Below are 14,204 nucleotides of genomic sequence, written 5' to 3'. Positions count from 1 at the left end.
CTTGTTAATCTCTTAGGTCCCAAATAGACTCTTGCGTCCAAGTGGCGATATGCTTTATTAGAGGTGAAAAGGAGTAAAAAAATAAAAATAGCACAAAGTCTTTTTTTTTTTTTTTTTTTCGACTTTTAAGATAATTTCTGTATAAGGATAAATAGAAAATTTGCTCTATAACAAATTATAAATCTGCATGAATATATTTAAGCCTAAGTCGACTTCAAGTGCTTCTCTACACACGCCAAATATTTTAAACGGCGTTAATTTTTTAAATTTGGATATGTTTCGTTAGCTCAGATGGTATCAAATATTACCAGAGATAATGGTTTTAGTTTCAATTCGGGCTGAGGCACTTAAGTATTTTTTTTTTTTTTTTTTTTTTTTTTTAAATCTTGAAATCATATTTGATACAATATAATAATCAGTAGAGAATTTCTAATTCTGCATAAATTAAAATATATTTAAGCGCATTTTACCAGCAGATAACCTGCTAATAAGACGCTAAAATAGATGATTTTGATTGGTTCAAATTTTGGGAACCATATATCTTGTCCCGAAATAAAATTCTAATCTATTTTATTAATTAATGCTTTAAAATTTAATCATATTCTTAAATTCAAAACGCTATTTAACTTCCATATTTGTATTTCATTACAATCAAGATTCCTGAAACATGGATGGGTAAGAGACTGGAAACTTATCCAATCTTTAATCAGGAGTGAAGCATGCATGCCCCCCCCCCGTGAGTGTATAATGAATGAAGCATAAAAATTGACTAAGTTTAGCATTTGCCCCCCCCCCCATTTAGCTCCAAAAGTCCCCAGGGGACGTCAAATCCTGGTAAAAAAAAAAAAAAAAAAAAAAAAAAAAAAAAAAAATGGAACAAATGGTGCAGTTTTAGGCCTTAACATGTGAATTAGAGTTCTGCATCATGCAAAAAAAAAAAAAAGTCCATTTGCCCCCCCCCACCATTTAGCCCCAAAAGTCCAAGACCTTAACATTTAAATTAGAGTTCAGCACCATGCAAAACTGCTAAATAGACATACACAAAAAATTTGACAAATATGGTAAAATAATCCCCAAAATAGTGTTTTATTAGCCCTAAAAGAGCCCTAAAGAGTTATTGCAAAATATAGATAAACAAAATTAAATCCGTTAGTTACAACTTTTCAGAAAGTTTAAAATACAAAGCTTTTTTTTTTTTTTTAAATAATCACAAATGTGTCAATTTTAGCCATTTTAGCCCGAAAGGTACTCTAGAGAGGCAACCGGAGTTTTACCTCGGAAAATCCATTCTGTTACTTTTTACTTATATCATGTTTAATGTTTGTGCAAAATGTCAAAAATTGAAAAGGTGTAATTGAGAGAAGTGCAGACAAATGAACAGACAAGGGTGAATTTACAGCACTACCCTCCTTTTGTCAGGGCGGGGGGGATACAATGAATGGTTAGGCAAATTAGTAAGAGTACAAATCTATAAAGCAAGATAGCAGTGAATGCAGTGTTCACTATCTATAGTTCTCTGTAGTAGAAAGTCCATTAAGTTATGTTGTGCCCCAATCAATGACCAAAATTTGTTAAGTAAAAGAAAACTTAAGTCCACAGAGATATAAAGAAAAATAAGAATCAAGAATACTAACAAAATATAGGCTCAATAGACTTTCCCTTCAAAGCATGCTATGCAAACCATAAAACGGTTTCACTTTCATGAGGACAGACAGACAGACAGAGGTGAGTAAACGTGGAGGTAGACACGTTTACCAGAACCAAAGGTCAGCTGACCAAATTACGTATGTGTGACGTGGTTGGCTAGATCTGTGAGATTTGATTTGAGCTTTGAAGAAGACGGACGTTTTTCTGTGGTCCCCCCCCTCTTAACTGGGGAGGAGGGAGACGAACGCCGACTTGTGTTAAGAAGAACCACACAAGCAGATTTCACTTCCACCTGCTGCAGGACCTCTGGGGAAAGTGAAATAAAAAACTATAAAACCGATTCATCGTCTTGGAGTGATAAATCTTCGTCAACCAGGTATAAAGTCTCCCTCCAGGATGAGAAATTTCCAGATGATCCGTTTTGAAGAAGCAGAAGTAGGTTCAGAAATTACATGTCACACACACGATTCCCTTTATGATAATCAAACACACAACCATTTATATTAGAGACAATCATACGCACACGGAATCTTTGATGTTATACAGTGTATACACCCAAACGTAAAAAGTGCCCCTAAATGAAGAACTCTATATAACATTCAAATGTAACGAAAGCTCAATTTGGTACCCCTTAAGGATAACCTCGATGATAACGAATATATAACAAAAATACTATTTAGTGTTCTAACACGAGTTAGAAGCAAGTGTATCTGCAATCCATACAAACAAACTGGGATTGCAAAGTCGGAAGAAATAAAATCCGACTTCAAGGATTCTCAAAACTAACTTCTGTCTCGGCTTACAAAAAAATGTGAGACTTCAAATTCTTGTTTTAAAAGTTTACCAATATCCAAAATTGTTTTAGGATCAATGCGACCGATTAAAACAAATAAGTTGAGATTGATACTTCATATTATTTGGACTATTGTTCCTCCATCTTGAGTTTTATTTGCACAATTTTGGTCGATGTAACCTTTAATCTTCAAATATATCTTGTCGCACTGAAATCTGCATGGAATTTCAAATGGAACTAATTCACGAGGATACCATGCTCTCGTTCTGTCCACCATAACTGGGTAGAAATCCCAAGTAATTCACAATTGTATCTTTAATTCCTCCTGCACGGAGGATTGGAGCATTAGCCTGTAGTGTAGTGGATAAAATGCTTGGTAAAATTTAGTTGCAAAGTTACATTCTTCTGAAGATTAAATGTTCAATCCTCAGTGCGGGGGAGACAAAAAGAAAACAAAAAAAAAAAAACAATTGTGAATTACTCATGGCTGACAGAACGAGAGCATGCTACACTCATGGATTAAATAAATGGTTCCATTCAAAATTCCTAACTTTTACAGGATACACCTGAAACTGTTGGAGATTACATTGATAAGAACATTGTGCAAATAACACAAGATAACAGTCCAAATAATCCTAATGCAAATCATATGGAGAGTGAGGGGAGGGGGCCCAGTTCCCCCCCCCTCCCGAGAGGGAACCGGATAGTAACAATTGGTATGAAGGGTTTCCTCTACATTGACCAAAACTGATTGCTCAAGAGCAATTGTCTGATATGTGGGGTTACTGTCACAGTCTTTGATTGCAGTATCTGCCAGAACAGAAATGCAAACCTTTTTTTCTGTTTATTGTATTTATTTGCTCCCCACGAGAGCAAATTAGGCATGAGGCCGTTTTTTTTAAACGTGGAAAGGGAGGGAGGGAAAGGGGGGGGGACCAGCTCCCCAAGAAGAGGGAGAGGGGTAGCTGGTAGCGAGAGCCTCTTGGTATATAGGGTTGCCCCTACATGGACCAGAAACTCATTGCCACAAGGGCACTGGTCTTATGTGGGGTTGCCCCCCCCCCCACATATGGTCTTTAGTGCAACATCTGCAGAACAGATGGTATTTATTTGCTCCCCCACTGAGCAAATTAGGCACAAGGCCGTTTTTAATGTGAGGTAAAAACCAGCTCCCCTAAAAGTAGGCAAAAAGGGGGCACTCTGGTTACCAAAAATAATAATTGTCCCAGTATAGAGGGTTTCCCCTCCATTGACTGGTACAAATTATCTTAAGTGCAACATCTGCAGAACAGATGCTACATTTTGATCTTGGCCCGAAGGCAAAAAAAAAAAAAAAAGGCAGATGTTTTGTTTATTTAAAAAGATCCATTTTTTTTTTTTTTTTCATTATACATGGAGGTCACTTATCAAAGCCCAGAAGCTACTCGGGGATAAGGGTTATTATTCCCTATTAGTTTTTTTGGTTTTCTTATGGAGATGATCATCTATTTAGTGTAATAGTATTCATGCAGATATTCTACATGATTTACGCATAAAAAAAGTTTTAGTAAATAAAAAAAAAGGTAAATTTTGTAAAAACTGGATTGTGCTGGAAAATCTATAAAAAAAATAGAAAATAACCAGCGCTATTCTACAAGACAAAAAGGTTTCACCAACCAGAAACGCATCTACAATCCTCTTGTATGTCTCAAAATAAATATAGCATCAGTGATCCGTCGACCTGGCATAAAACCAAACTGCATTTCATATGTAGAACCAGAAAATAAAATAAGGTACACTCATTTACAAATATTTTGAAATGGTAAAATGAATTATGCACTACCCTATATTTTCCCCCCCCACAGTGACTTCGGATGTACAGCCACGGCAGGAAGGTGGTGGTGACTGACTAACAACACTGGTTGACAACCTGGGTGTGCCAAGCCTGAACCCAGTTCATTCCACAGAAACATTTTCACTAAAGGACGTTGGCAACCTTCATGTGGTTCTTCCCGCGAGTACCCGATATCCTAGAAAGTTCCTAATAGAAAGATATCAGGAAAACTAGTACCAACAAAAATCATTAACTCTGCTTAAAAAAAAAAAAAAAAAAAAGCCACAGCATAATGGTGCACAAAAACATTGAGAGCATTGCCAGGACCACTGCGAAGAAGGTGGGCTCTCTACCATGCTAGAAAACACCCGAGAGTATCCTGTACTTCTATAATACCACCATTCGGCCATGTATGGTGGTATGGTTGTCATATTTGGGCTGGTGCATCTGCTACTAGTCTCTCGCTCCTAGACAAGGTTCAAAAGAGTCACAAATCTGATAGGTCCCGAGCTTCAGCCCCTGTTGCATCCCTCTGCCTGTTCTACAAGTATTTTAATGGCGAATGCTGACGAACTGCAAGCATTTGTGCCCCCACGATGTAAACACCCTCGACAAACCCAATAGGCAGCTAAATCCCACCCCCACACAGTAGAGATCCCTAGATGTAAAAGATCTTTCTATTCCTGTAGTTTCTTCCCCAGAACAACTAGACTTTGGAATTCCATTCCAGGTCCCTGCTTCCCCAACTGTACTGACATGCAGAAGTTCAAGTGTAACGATAACAGATATCTTACTGCCCAACTCCCTACATAGTAGCTCCCTACACCAAAGTGGCAATGTGCCTTGTTTGGGGTGAAAATGTAATTAAAAAAAACCAAAAAAAAAAAAAACCCTGATTATTCCACTGAATGCAAAAATCTATTAGATGCAAATCATTTTACCATTTTTTTTTCAATAAATTGATTGACATACCTGACGTTCTTCATACAAAATAATATTCAAATCTTTAAACTATGTAATAAAATATATTTTTAGAATATATACTTGTTTTAAAATGATAAAGTGATTTATCTGTCATCCTGTATAATCTAAATGATTTTGCATTGCCCCTACCCCCCAAAAAAGGGAGGTAATGCCCGAGAGGACGGTATCATCAAAAGCCATACATACAACACTGCTCCTTTCCTTCAAAAGGTGGAGATAATACCCAGAACTATTGCCCAATGACAACAGAACAAATACTCTAACCACCCCATCCTAAAGAAAAACAGGTAATGCCTGGGAGAATGGTATTACAGAACAGATACTACACTACTCTCCATCTGAATTAATATTGAATGATTAATCTGAATATAGTAAAACAAATTAAGTATTAAGAGATAGTAATAGTATAGTGTTGGCTCCAGATGTCTACCTTCATTTAAAAATTAAGAAAAATAAGTGTTTGAGATCTGTCAGAATTACTTCAATACATTTTGTAAAGGTATGAACCCACACACCCTCCATCTATAGATGGACAAGTTGAGCATGCAGGATCTCCATGAGTGAAGTTTGGCAAAAGAATTTCTGGAGTGATCAAGATGACTACAATGTCAAAAGGTGAACGCTGTAAAGGAGACACATACCTTGTGCAGCACATGTTATGCAAAGGTACTTTTTTTTAGTTGTGTGCAAGCGACTGTCACTCCGGTCGGTCTGTCCATAACACTTGTGCTTGGTCTTTTTGGTTAAGATCAAAGGTCTGTTAATAGATGCTGTTCTTAGCTTTTTAAGCTTTTCTTGGCCTTTTGGCCAAGACCAAAGTGTAGGGATCTCCCCGCTTGTTTTCGGTGCCCAAGAAAACAGTAGGCGATTTAACTACGTAGATTAGCTCAGGGAGGGACCTTACTAACAATGCACTAGGCAATTTTATTTGATTATTTTTTTTTAGGTTGTCCCCCCCCCACGAACTATTTGTTACAAAATTAAGAACTTATTTTTCCAATGAATTGAATTTTTTTTTCACACACACACACACACACACACACACACACACACACACACACACACACACACACACACACACACACACAGTGAATGAGGTATTGTGGTAAATGTCAGTCAAGAGTAGGTCGCCAAAGACTCCAATTTTTACTTTAGTTACAAAGACCCTGCAACACTCCCCCTCCCCAGATCTTACATGGCCTTCTGCCTAAATTGTCTTTTGGAGATTTTTACTTTTTAAATTTTTTTATTTAAGTTTCTTTAATTGTAATTTTTTTCTTTAAACAGAAAAAATTATCAAGATCAAAGTGTAGTATCTATTCTTACTACATGCTGTACTTCTGTTTGTAACTTTGATATAAAGTGGGGGATCATTTTTCTGTATTAATTTAATGTAAAATGATCACCTACTTTACAACCAGTCAGTCTCAAAGCCATTCAAGTCATTCTCCGGATCATTCAAGTTGTTTTTGAAGTATTCCAGTTATTTTTTAAGCATTCAAGTCATTCTTAAGGTCATTCAATTCATCCTTAAGTTGATTAAAGTCTTTCTAAGTCATTTATTTTTTATTTATTTAAGTCATTTCAGCCCATTTTTCGGTCATTTTAGTTTATCTTTAAGAATTTCATGTCAATCCTACATTCACACATTCATTCATTACACAAGAGCACGCGACTAATGGCTATCGGCCTTGTTCTTGGTACACATTGCCATGATACACTGAAGGCTGCAAGAAGCATTTGTGTTAGGATTGTGATGAACCGCCAAAAATAAAACTTGCCACGTGCAGGTGGAATCCTTGGACCGAACACTAAGATTTCCTTTAATAACAAACATTGGGCATGTCGATCATGAAGCTCTATGTCGACTGCAGTGAGCCAAGTCTGTGATTGACATGAAAAATTGGATTTGAAAGATTTTGAATAAAACTGGGGGTGAAGAGGCAACTAAAGTTATCCCGGAAAATCCGTCCTGGAAAAAATTAACTTTTACCATGACTAATGTTTATGCAAAACATTAAAAAATTCAAGGCATAGTTATTGAGAAAACAAATGGGAGTGAATTACTAGTCCCAATCCCTCTTTTGTCCAGGGGGGGGGGCCAATAAAAGTGCAGACCAGACTTGAGTCCAGTAAAGCTATCAGCCAAACGGAAAATTTCGAAAGGAGTTGTGAAATTTCTCATGAGCTATTACATTAATCTGTTTCCTTGAAAAACTATAGAGCAAATCAACCTGACTAAAAGAACTGCCAAGAACAGGATATTAACTTTCTTTCCACAAGAGCAGACGAGGTCAAGTGTGGCTTTAAAAATCCAGTACATTAGGACAAGTGCCCTCTGAGGCATAATAGCATGCCTGAACAGCAATGTTAGCATTTCTCGATAGTAGCGCCTCGGGCAATTAGCCCGAAATTAACCTTGTCTGTAGGAGCCAAGAGAGAACCATACCTCTACCCAACCGCAATGACGCCGTTGGGTAGGTGGAAAAGGAGAGAATGGAGACCTGTTTGTCAACAAAAGGCAAAAAGCCAAGTCTGTCCAAGGATAGAGTACTGCTGTCACATCTGGGCAGGAGCTGCTAGAAAAAAAAAAAAAAAGCCTATCCTGCCTTGGCAGAGTACAAAATAGACTTTGTGGCTTAGTAGGGGATGCCCTACTCTCTTCCCTGCAACCTCACTCCCATAGAAGTGACGTTGTGAGCCCGTGTTTTATCGTTACTTCCATGGCAAGTGATTGTCTGAGCTCCAACCTCTGCCCCCCCCTCGCCAATCTTTCACGCTAAACACCCGTCTAGCTGAAACTACCGTCAATAATTTTCCCCATCCTTTATCTATGCCAAAATCAAAACGTAGATTCCATGAACAAAGCTTCTTTCTTAGAAGTGCACGCCTGTGGAACTCTTCTGTTTGCCTGTTTCCCCGTTTCCCACCTGAATACAACTTGAATGTATTCAAGTCCAACATAAACAAATTCCTGATAAACCGCTCCCTTAAGACACTTTATCAAATCTCCATTACTACGATACTATCCCATTGATTGTACATACAATAACCCTTATCCCCGAGTGGCTTCCGGGCCTTCATAGGTAGTGACTTCCATGAAAAAAAAAAAAAAAAAAAAAAATGCATTTACAATTTGCATACATATTTACTTTGCCCTCTTGGGCAAACAAGTAAGACTTTATGTGGGGAAAATTCAGCATACCAAGAAGGGGCATTTTGGATTGTGACAAAAATAAAAATTACCTCAGTCTAGAAAGATATTTAAAAAAAAACAGATATGCACCCCCCCCTCTTGAGATGGAGATGAGGCATGGGAGGCCTGTATAACAAAACAGATACTACATTCCCCTCCCCCTCTGAATTAAGCGTTAAGAGATAGTGTGTGTTGGGAATAATCTAAGATGTTTGGCAATTTGTATAAGCGAGTTTATTATAATTAATGTTGTTCAACCTGGATTTAAGAGTAGCTTATTTTGATTTTTTCTAATCCAAATTTCTTTCACCACTAATCCTTGAATCTTCCCCCCCCCCCAAATCAAAATAAATTTTTCCTTGAAGCCCCCAGTTTTTTTTTTTTTTTTTTTTTTTTTTTTTTATAAACTTTCAGAGCGGACTTTCTATCCAGATCTAAAATGGAAGACATATCCAGTCTGTTGCCAAGGTTGCTGGAAAGATAATTGAATCCTTCCACTGCTCCAGAAAGTAGCTAACTCCAGATGCAATCCTCTACCTAAATAAAAGTCAGATGTCCTTAGAGAAAATACTGCTACTACATCTGAGGAAGTGCCTCATAGAGCGCCCTTCTGTCTTTGAAATCTAGTGGGGAGAAGCAGTGTTTTTTGCCGAAAATCTTAGAATTTCTCCAACAATTTGCTTAAGTGAGTTTGATAATTTATGCTGCTTTTTGCACACTTAAGAGGAAAGGTTCTATATAAACTCACAAAAGAACTTTAAAAAGAAGGAACTCTCAAATATTGGAGGTTAATTTGATTAAAAAAAAAACAAAAACCAAAAAAAAAAACGATTAAGTATCTTTGTCGTATTTGGAATTGTAATATATTAAAATGCAATAATTCCCTTTGTTTGGTTTGTCACTACCAATAATATAAAAAAAAAAAAAAAAAAATTATTCCAAAGTGTTTTTGCCTATACTATACAACTTAGAAATACCATTTCAGCTAATATCTAACAATAGCTATACAACGTGTTCCTAAAATCGAGTCTCATATCTGCTTATGAATGATAGCAAGATGAAGGTGATGTCATTTTAAAGCTAAATGCATTAAGTTTTTTGTAAGTCTTGATTTTTTAAATTTTTGTTCAGATCCAGTAATGACGTTCACTCAACCAGAAAAGGCGTTTTGTGTGCTTGAATTTGCAAAAACTCAATCATGGACACTTGTTCAATGTGCATTTTGCAAAAAAGATCTCACTGCGATTTTTTTTGTGAGGATTTGTGAACAAAGTCTATGCGCTTCCCATTCCAAGAAACGTGGATGAACTAAAGATCTGAATAACAAGCTCTTGCATCGATTGACAATGTGATGCTGGGACACGTTTGGCAAGAATTGGATTATCAGCTTCATGCGAGTCATGTGACCAATGGTGCTCACCTTCAACATTCCATGAAGAAATTGAAATTACAAGCTTTCTAAATCTATCAGATGTGTTTTGTATTAATAGTTTGAGATATTCAAATTCCAAAATATGCCCAAGACTTTAGGACACCCTGTAGTATAGCTTCAGCTCCAGATTTATTAAAAATGCTGGAATTTTGTCAGGACTACTTACATCATCTTCACTAATACTCTTTGGAAAGGTATGAACCTACACGCCTCCCCCCCCTCCATCTATGGTTGGTTTGTTTTACATCATATCAACCCTTTTCAGGTTATTTAATGCCGAACCCAGTGATTTCAAAGAACTTTTTAATTGAGTATATTTTTTTTCAAGTCGGTTTCTATTTAACCCATAGTTGAGACCAGTTCGGGTCAGAGTGGATCTGGGAGCAATGGCAATTAAAGGGGTGGCTCCACACTCCCCAACGCCTGCAAGCTGGGGCCTCACCATCGGATATCGTTTAAGGTCATATCCAGGACCGCCCTCCATTTAAGATGGAAATAATCGTGCAGAATAGACTCTAAAGCCTTGGTAAGGTCACCAGACAAATGAAAAGTTCCAAAATGAGTTGTGGGACTTCTAGTGACCTATTACTTTAATCGGTTTCCTTGAAAAAGTGTCGATCAAATCAACCTTAACACAAAAAAAAAGGACTAAGGACAGGATACTTTAACTTCTCTTCATGAAGGAAGACAAGATCAAATGAGGTTTAGAGAAACCAGCACACTAGGTTAAGTGCACTTTAGCATATAAAAAAATGCTTGAACAGCTCTGTTCGGGTTCCCTTCTAGGGGAGTTTCAAGCAAAGAGCCTGAAACCGTCTCTGAGAGAAGATAAAACCTATGAGAACCATTCCTTGCACCAACAGCAATAAAGCTGGTGCCAGGTAGAAAAGAATAATTTTTTGGATAAACATGTTTGTCAAGAATCAATCATCCAAAAAACATTAAGTTGTTTTTTATCTTTAGTTTTGAGAGATCAAGGGAGCTAACTCCTGAAACAAACTTTCTTTTCCAGAGATTGTTTACAAGTATTTAAGGCATTTATTAAACCAATTGCTTCCATTACAGTCGGTAATAATTTTCTGTTCTTTCAAAGAGTCGTTTTGGATAAAAAAAAAAAAAAAAAAAAAAAAAAAAAAATTTTTTTTAGTCCTAATATTCTATCTTCCCCCGCCTCTATTAAAAGGCCAGTCATTTGGGAGAGCGGCATTAATATGGTGTAATTCTTTCGGGCTTGTTCCATATTACTATGTCTGGCTTGATGGCCTTGTCTTTTTGAAAGTTCTAAGTGTATGTGTGCATCTATTTACTTGCCTCCCTACAAGGGCAGAATAAGACTTTAATGTGGGGAAAATTCAGCATCCCAAATAAAGACGTTCTAGATTGGGACAAAGAAATTAAAATCACCTCGGTCTAGAAAGATTTCTCCTTCCCAGGCTATACAAACCAAAATCGAGCCCCAGCAGTTGGTTCCTCCTTGTAAAAAAAAAAAAAAAAAAAAAAAAAAACCCAGCAAGAACTTGTTCCACCACAACGAACTTTTTCTCCTTCCATGTGCCCAGAGTCAAGAGAAATTTCCATAGACAGTGTTTCTTTCCATAACAGACAAAGGAAACACTCCATAATAGTATTAGCTCAGATGTTAATCGCTATGAACATTTCACAATAGACAAAGTAAAAAATGGGTGGAAAAATTGACGCTTAAAAGATTTTTTTACAGGTAAAAAACTTGCTCAAGCAGACGACTGAGAGTGTCTATCAAATTAAGCAGCAGGAATTAGTCATGTCTTACGATTAGTCAGGTCTTGCAACAGAAAAAGCATTTTAAACTAGTTTAAAGCAAAGTAAAAATTAAGCTTAGATGAATATTCACGATACTTCTGTTCAGCCTCAAAAGACAATGGATACCACTTGCACGAGAAGTTGTGAGGCAAGGGTTGTGCGATCACCAACCATACCTCTTGAATCAACACTACTCGATTCCAATGGCAAGGAGAAGTGCTGGACGACTGGAAACAAATGCCGAGATAAGCAGAGCACATACAGCACCTGGAATTCCCAAATGGTCACCGATTTTAGTACTGACCAGGCTCAACGTTGTTTAACTTTAATGATCTAATGGGAACTGGTGTATCAATGTGATTATGCCATATAATATATAACAAGCAGGGAGACCTGGCGTTGTCAGGGATTGTATGGCGATCAAATATTCAGCCCTCAGATGGGAAATCGTCTGGGCCCTTTGTTGACCGATATTTTATGGGGTTTTACAAGTCTGTATTTTTAATAATTTATCAAAGTTTGCCATTTAATTTAGATACGTCGACAACACCTTTGCAGCTTTTACCTCTGAAAGTAAAAAAAAAAAAAAAAAAAAAAAAAAAAAAAAAAAAATCTTTCTCAACAATCTTAATTCTCTCCAAGTCGTTACTTTTTTTACAATGGAAAGTGAGAAATCAAATACACACACACACATTATATATATATATATATATATATATATATATATTAGTAGAAATGGTAATTAATAAAAACTGAAGAAAGTGCTCAATACTGTTGTAGAGCAAATATGCGTTTTTTTATTACCATTATTTTCCGTTCAGTTACATTTGTTTCAGCTACACGACCGTTTTTTGGCCGTTATGTAGCCTTCTCAGACATTACAGAAAAGTTTATGGTGGAATGAAGGAATGAATGATGTCAGGGGAGGGTGCGAGAAAAGCGGAAAGAGAAAAGGGGGAAGATGGTAGGCGGGGTGCTTGGTCAGCCGGTAATGTTTTAGTTTTGGAGTTCAAGAACATTAGGTGGTTGGTGGGGGGGTCTGGGAAGTTCCTCTCTGGTGTGACTAAGGACATAGGGATATATGGAGGGGAAGGGAGATATGTAGGTATGAAGAGGGGGTTACTTTAAATTTTGGGTTCTAAGGTTTAGGTTGTTGGTATCTCGTTAGCGAGATGATTTCTTAGTATGTCTTGACCTGTTGGTGTTCGCTTATGCTGGGAGGCGGGGGGGGGGCTACGATTCGGTTTATCTATTTGATTTTGATTTTTTTATATTTTTTTTATTTATTTGTTAAGTGCTTTGATAAGGTTAGCCTTGAGCCACACATGCGAGCATACCCACACAAAGAAACGCGCACATGTATACATCTCTGCCTAAACATGTAAACACATGTACATATGCATACATATACACTATGCATGCTAGTGTGTGTGTATATATATATATATATATATATATATATATATATATATATATATATATATATATATATGATCTAGGCCAAGAACATCACTGAAGATACCCTCAAAAACGAAAAATAACAAATTTAAGTGAGTACGATATATATATATATATATATATTATACAGTGGGGAAAGTAAGTGTTGAACACATCCCGTTATTAATTTTTATTTCGGACTAATAGTCCAATCTTTTATTAGTTTTTTTTTTTTGATCTTTTTATTGGTTCACAACGTTTCGGCCAACTTCCTCTGGCCTTCGTCAGGTGGTAACCGCGATGGATAAAAAAAACAAAAAACTAATAAAAAGATGAGACTAATAGTCCGAAATAAAAATTAATATATAATGCTCATCTCAAAAAATGAATTCCAATTAAGGAATAATATATACATCCCGTTATTCTTTATTTAACACATTTTTTTATGCAGTGAATAACGCGAAAATTTAACAAGAAATAGTTTCTAATTTAGCAGTAACTTTAGAAATTGGAACCTTTTAATGCATAACAAAAATTATATAAAAACGAGAATAGCCGGAAAAAAATATTGGGCACATTGTTTTAAATTATATTTTATTTTTTATAAATAATGCTGGAAATTATTTGTATTTTAATTTGCCGACACTATTATACGTTTTAGAAGTTTCGATTGTTATAGACCATACTCTACGTTGTTGGAAAGTATTGGAATACATTAGTCACCAGTAAGTCATCACGCGTGAAGGTTCTCAGGATGAGTAAACGTAAAGAACTCTCAAGTCGTCCGTGATAAGATTATCGTCGAGCACAAGAATGGAATTGGTTATCGGCGTATATCTGCTCAATTCAAAATCCCTGTAAGTACCATAGGAAACCTTATTAGGAAATGGAAGGTGCATGACTCAACCGTGAACCGTCTGCGCACCGGAGCTCCTCGCAAGATGTCGGATCGAGCAGGGAGAAAGCTTGTACGTTCAGCAGCAACCGAGAACCACACGAGGCGAACTTCAGAAAGATTTGGAAGAAGCAGGGATAGTAGTAATGAAACCAACGATTAGTAATGTATTCCGATGCAACGGTCTTAAATCGCGTACACCTCGAAAGACCATTACTAAAAAAAAAT

General features: G+C 36.7%; 1 pseudogene; it reads right to left on the bottom strand.

Moving 5' to 3' along the window:
- Positions 1-11,899: 11,899 nt before the first annotated feature.
- On the bottom strand, positions 11,900-12,017 carry LOC145266736 (5S ribosomal RNA; annotated as a pseudogene).
- Between the last annotated feature and the right edge of the window lie 2,187 nt (positions 12,018-14,204).

The sequence above is a fragment of the Euprymna scolopes genome, chromosome 41, assembly GCF_053919585.1.
Source record: "Euprymna scolopes isolate OS-2025 chromosome 41, ASM5391958v1, whole genome shotgun sequence".
Lineage (NCBI taxonomy): Eukaryota > Metazoa > Mollusca > Cephalopoda > Sepiida > Sepiolidae > Euprymna > Euprymna scolopes.
The sequence above is the reverse complement of the archived record's forward strand: the minus strand, read 5'-3'. Positions and strand labels throughout refer to the sequence as shown.